We start from the raw sequence: 6000 nt of genomic DNA on the forward strand, positions 1-6000 counted from the left end.
CCAGTTTAGTTCAGTATCCACAAGCACGCCTGAGAAAGCTCACTATCAACCTACAAATGCCTTCAGAACTAGAGGCAGATTAAAATAACTGCAAAAAAGTTAACACACAAATGTCAGATTGAATTACTTCACAGAAAGTGTTGTCAAGCACTGTAACAGGCTGCCCAGGGAAGTGGTGGAGTCACTATCCCTGGGGGTGTTTCAAAGACATATAGGTGGGGTTTTTATGGACATGGTTTAGTGGCAGCATTAGGTTAATGGTTGGACTCAATGATCTTGAGGGTCTCTTCCAACAAAAATGACTCTATGATTGCTTAGAGCATTTGACGATCGCTTGGACAGTCAGTTTTGCTGCTCTGCACACAGTCACCCTCATGCTGTACCTCCAGACTCCAGCAGCAGACACACATCCTTTAGCACCAGTCTTACATGACAATTGCTACCTGTGTCCTGCAAAAGAACAATTAGCGGTCTTGAATTCTCCAGAAAGAAAAACAAGATCTCTCTGTTTTCTCAGATGCTGGTGCATCTTTGAGTGTCTCCTCCTCCCCCACGCTCCCTTTTTCAGAACAGTCTTTGTATGCAGCATTCCTTCAGCAAGAAATGGCATTTTCTGTGCCTATTTGCAGGTTGTGATAGAAAGCAGGATTTAATAAGGCTATAGAAAAGATAGCCCCGCTTCTCCTCTCCCTCACCCATAAGGGTTGAAGGAGCAATGCTGAAAAGAATCATGTCTTCCCTATCCATACACAATTTTTTGCTTGTGGTAGAGAATGAGCAGTTAACAACAGCGATACTGCAAAGCTGCAGAGTGGCTTCAACTTTGAACAAAGAATGAGAAGCGGTTCCCCACTCATTCAGGACTCTACATAACTGTGTAGACAGTCAGTACAACCAGGAGCAGGGATATTTGGGAATGGAGCCCTTATCTTTTGCTGGAGTGTTTCAGGAGAATGGCAAAACTGGAAGTGCAAGCAAAAAGGCAGCCTATTGCTTCCTCCAGCTCTTTATCATGGCAGCCAGCAAAAAATAGCTGCGTACCAGTCTCCTGGCTTCCTCCTATACCACAAATCTGTTACAAGTAACTTGGCTATCTTATTCATACGGGACTTCCAAACAGCAACAAAAATCAGCTTTACCTCAGAGAAACGGCAGAAAAGAAGGCAGTTCTGAGAAGGCATTGTGAAAACCCACGTAAAATAAAATGTAACATTAACATCAGTTTCAAACTAATAATATTCTCCAGTAATATTTTTTCCCCTAAAATGGGCTTTAAAAAAAAAATAAATCTGTTGTGCATTTGCTTCTCCTGCAATCCTTCCATGGTGGATATTTCCTTCTCTACTTCTTAAAGATGTTCTTTTTGTTGTGGGTGAAGGACATATTCAGGGATGGCTGATAGAGCACAGCCCTGATGATCAGTTCTGTTTTCAATGGAATGAAGAAAAATTTGGTAACAGATGGCAGGTCATGTCTTTTTTATAAAGAAATTTCATTAAAGTAAATTTTGTCACTTCTGTAAAACCATTAATTGAGCTTAACGAATTCAACACACAGGAATTTTAAATACTACTCATTTAACTGAATCCCTGAGGTTATCTGACATGAGTAGAGAAAAAACTACACCAGTCCCCAATTTTGTTCATTTAGCAGACTTCTTGTCATTTTAAGGTTCCTTCTGTTTGAAAGACTTCTCTATGTATGAAAAAAAAAAAAGAAATAACCCTGGCTAACAAAGCTGGTGGGCAGATTTCAGAGAACAGGAGGAGGAAAGGGGAAAGAAAGAATTTCAAACTGAATTTTTATAGTTGCCTAGATTTTGAACTCCTACACCTTCTGAAAATACTGCCTAGACAACAGATATGCTATAGGGACCGGGGTTTTGAACCACTCCCTCCCTCTGAGATTTTTTTATTCTTCCAAATGTAAAACTGAACCTGGTAACCTGAGGATCCTACTTCATCAAACCATCAGGGGTGTTATTTTTACATTAGCTGTACTGTTTTTTTTCTCTATGAAAATGACTTTCCAGCCATGGGATCACTTACATGGATTTTAACTCAATTTTATAGAAGCAATTCCACTTTCGTGAACAAGGGTTGGATCAAAACTCCAAGGATGATGGAGGGCAGGAGCTGGAACAGTGAGGGACAATTTTGATTTAGTTAATTTTAGCTGCCTATTCTAGCTAATTTTTATGGGATCAGAGAGTCAGTTACTTAGAAATGGCTCTGAAGCCAAAGTCCAGTACAATTTTGTTTGAAGCTACAGGAATTATTACTGCTGTTCTTTCTGTATGTTTCATGTCATATTAATTTGGGGGGTAAAGAGAAATTAAAAGTCACAGATGCTTATGATTTGATACCACAACCCCATCAAAATCTGATGTTTTGAATTAATTTATTTTAACACACATTGGGGAGATTTAACTACCTTATTGAAACATTGCAAAATTGTTCGTTACCAAAAACTCTTTATAATTAATCCCCAAAGGTGAAATTCACTCCTGTACAGACAGCTTTTCATGGCTCTTTGTCACATAAACATTGCTTTGCAGAAACTGGGGGGAAGGATGAAGTGGAATTAAAACAGCATAACTCAAACAGTCAAAACCCTGTAGAAAACCTTTTGCATGTGCTATCTTGAAGTGAATACATACTGATGTGGTGAGCTCCCCTTCTCACATGAATACAATTCATAAACCTGGAAACTGCCGGTGTTCTTGGTAAAACAGAAAGAGTTAAATGATAAATTGTGTGATAGCTTTACGAACAAGTATTGCAGAGACTCATTCATACTTGAAAGACATACCATAGCAGAAAATAGAAAGGTAAAAAAATAACACCAGAGGAGATGTCACCATAAACACTAACATGATCATTTAGAGGGAGGATCAAGTGAAACTGAATAAAGGTTATCTGGTAATCAGTGTGAATATTAGATTGGCAATACATGACTACTTAAATATGTTTGCAAAATCAATTTTCTAGCAATTTAGAATATTATAAAGAATTCAGAGATGCTCATAACATATACCATTTTCTTTTGCAGTGTCAGATGTAGGAAAAGTGTCATTTTTAAGCAAAAAAATTACACAAGCATTAAAAAAAAAGTAAATTTCTTTCTCTTACTGATCAGTGAGGACTTAATCTTAAAAAATGCTAAGGGACTTAGCACATAGCTTCCGTAGAAGAAGCTTTGAGAAGCAAACCCTCCAGTTCTGTTCAGCAATCTGCCTATGCTTTTATTCATGCTTTGAAGGCAGAATCCCTGTGGTCACTCCTAAAGGCACATTCATACAAAGTATTTAAGTTGCTCTAGAGCTGCCTGCATAAAACAGAGTTAGAATTCAGGAGCTGGAAAAGTACACCTCTTCAAAAGCAACAGGATTTTTCAGGCCCAGTCTCATCCTTAGCTTCAGGCTGTGATGAGTGGACAGCCAGCACAGATAGCGGTTTTGAGAGACTCTGGCAAGATGCAAAAGAGCAATGTCATCAGCTAGAATATCATACATTTCAGAGCTTTAAACTTACACACGTTGTGGCTGAATAAATTGTCAACCTCCAAAAGAGAGGTAAGCACAGACAGCTAGGGTTGGGTAATTATTTTGCCACTGAAGCTGGATTTGTATGGTTTGAGGCATTACTGCTCCACCTCCTGTTTCACCTTCTGCCAGCAGATACTTCCACTGTTCCAAGTTTGATATACAGCCTACACTTTTTCCTCCAGTGGCATAGCAAGGTAAGCTCCAGCAGAGAAGCTGGGCCAGCAGCTGTAATGCAGTATGGCAAGAACACAGTGAGAGAGGGGCCATCCCATTATCTACCACTTCCTTGCCTGTGGTGGCAAACAGCACTGCCCAGGTGAAAAGATTATGCCTAATCTAATAGTTTATACTTCAAATTTTCGTAATAACCTCAATCAGTGTGAAGCTACATGAAAATATCTTCAAAAAACAGAATTGTTTTTAAAACGGCTAAAATTGTTCACAGTTAGTTTGGAGACTTCTGGGTTAAGGGTGCTGTGAGCCTTGAAACTTAGATGCAAAATGTTTTGTTGCATTGTTGTCAGTTCTAGTATGGAAAATGAAAGCTCAAACTCAAATAAGAACAATTAGAGAAGCTTCCATTTCACACACAGGTGACAAAATGATCTTTTTAACAGGACAGAAAAGTCAGGGTTTTGTATCACCAGGAAGAAGTAAGATCTGCAAGCATTCCAGGCTCCTGAGTTTTAGACCTTGTATCTCTCTGTGCTCCTATCAAATTCAAACTAGTTTACAAATGGTGATGTGTGCAGAGGCTACAATTCAATACTAAATATCTTACAGAGGAAGAAAGAAATGGCACTTTTTACATCTGAAATCTTGGGGTATAATGTTTGGTGTGTATTTTACCAATATATACAAGGAAAAGTACTGCTGTGTCGTAATTATAGGGTTTGCTTTTGTGGTTCTCATCAGTATTAGCTGATAGCACTATCTTTCAACATACGTGCACAATATACTGCACCTATACACAGATTAACAGGAAGATAGCCAACGTGAATTTCTAGGTCCACAATAACATTTTTTAGCCCAAACCTTCTCTTTGAATCTCTACCTAGAGTAAAAGTACCAGGAAATTCATGAAGTGAAAAAGCTTTCTACCCTCTAGTAGAAAGGCAACACTAAGTCAGTCAAGTCAGTGCTATATTTGTGTCCCTGTTATTGACCTAATTCTAAGTACACAAAACATTATTATTGCAGGCAGATGACCATTTTCCAGAAACATCTTTAGCCCTTGTATAGGAAGGCAAAAAATGGGAAAATGCTTCTTATATGTTCTAGCAGTAGTGCTCTTAAAGCTGTGAGTATCTGAATAGGTAAAACAAAGTTTGTGTCTGAGCAGATGTTTTCTTATCAGACCATCTAATTAACTTAGTGAAAAGCAGCCAGGCTTTCAAGAACACAGATATTCTTCATGTCCTGTCTACTGTAACTATACCAGTTGATTTCATAAAGATGTCACTTCCATGTATCAAACTAGCGTTGTTTGCAGCAAGCAAGCATTATGATCAAACTCTACAGTAAATGTTTATAAAACAGATGCACTTGGTTTTACATGGATAACTAAAACATGAATAGAGCTTTCAATTTATACCATTTTAGAACACACAGTGAAATTTTAATTGGTTATTTTCCATTCTGTGTTAATCATTACTCTTTAGAGGCTGTCTGGTGATACTGTGACCGAAGGGCCATAGTCTCATCACACACATGTTCTCCTACATAGGAGCACACATGGATAAAGACTGCATGGCATTTAGACAAACCCCTAGAGCTACAAAAACCCACAACTTTTATGGTGAGCTAAGCACATTTGGAATTCAAAATGTTACTCTACAGAATCACTCCTCAAAGAAGAGCTATACTTCAGTGTGCAGGAAGATAGGAAAAATAGGGCTTTAAACAAAACAGGCTTGTAAGGTGAAATCAAATGCTGATATACAAACTAATGAAAGATTCTAGGGTTTTAGCTTATAGAAAACCAATTAGAATACTTTTCAACTGGAAATATAGCAACTTTACTCAATACTAGTTTAAAGCATTTATTATGAAGTTGATATATCCTATGTTTCAGCACCAGCCTAGCAGAAAAAGGTGTGTAAGTGGATGGAGTCAGCTTGAAATGCCAAAAAATAACAAATTAGTCTTCTATAGATTAGACTGTCATTTTAACATGTCATTATTTGACTATTAAAATTAAATTTAGAGGGAAGGTAAAATCCAATATATACTAGTAAGTGATGTCTCTACAGCACTATCTATCAAATATGGCTGTTTTTTCCTTCCATTTAAAGTGTTATCCTATGTTCCACACAGCTGAGTAATGTCATTCACTCTCTCTAAAGTTTCCCAAGTGGCCAAGTAATTTAAGTATGCCATCACCAGAGCAACTCTGCAGCTGAAAATATACTGCTATTAAACCCAGAGAGAATAATAGATCACTAATTGCAGCT

This window comes from Columba livia, chromosome 4, assembly GCF_036013475.1.
Source record: "Columba livia isolate bColLiv1 breed racing homer chromosome 4, bColLiv1.pat.W.v2, whole genome shotgun sequence".
NCBI lineage: Eukaryota > Metazoa > Chordata > Aves > Columbiformes > Columbidae > Columba > Columba livia.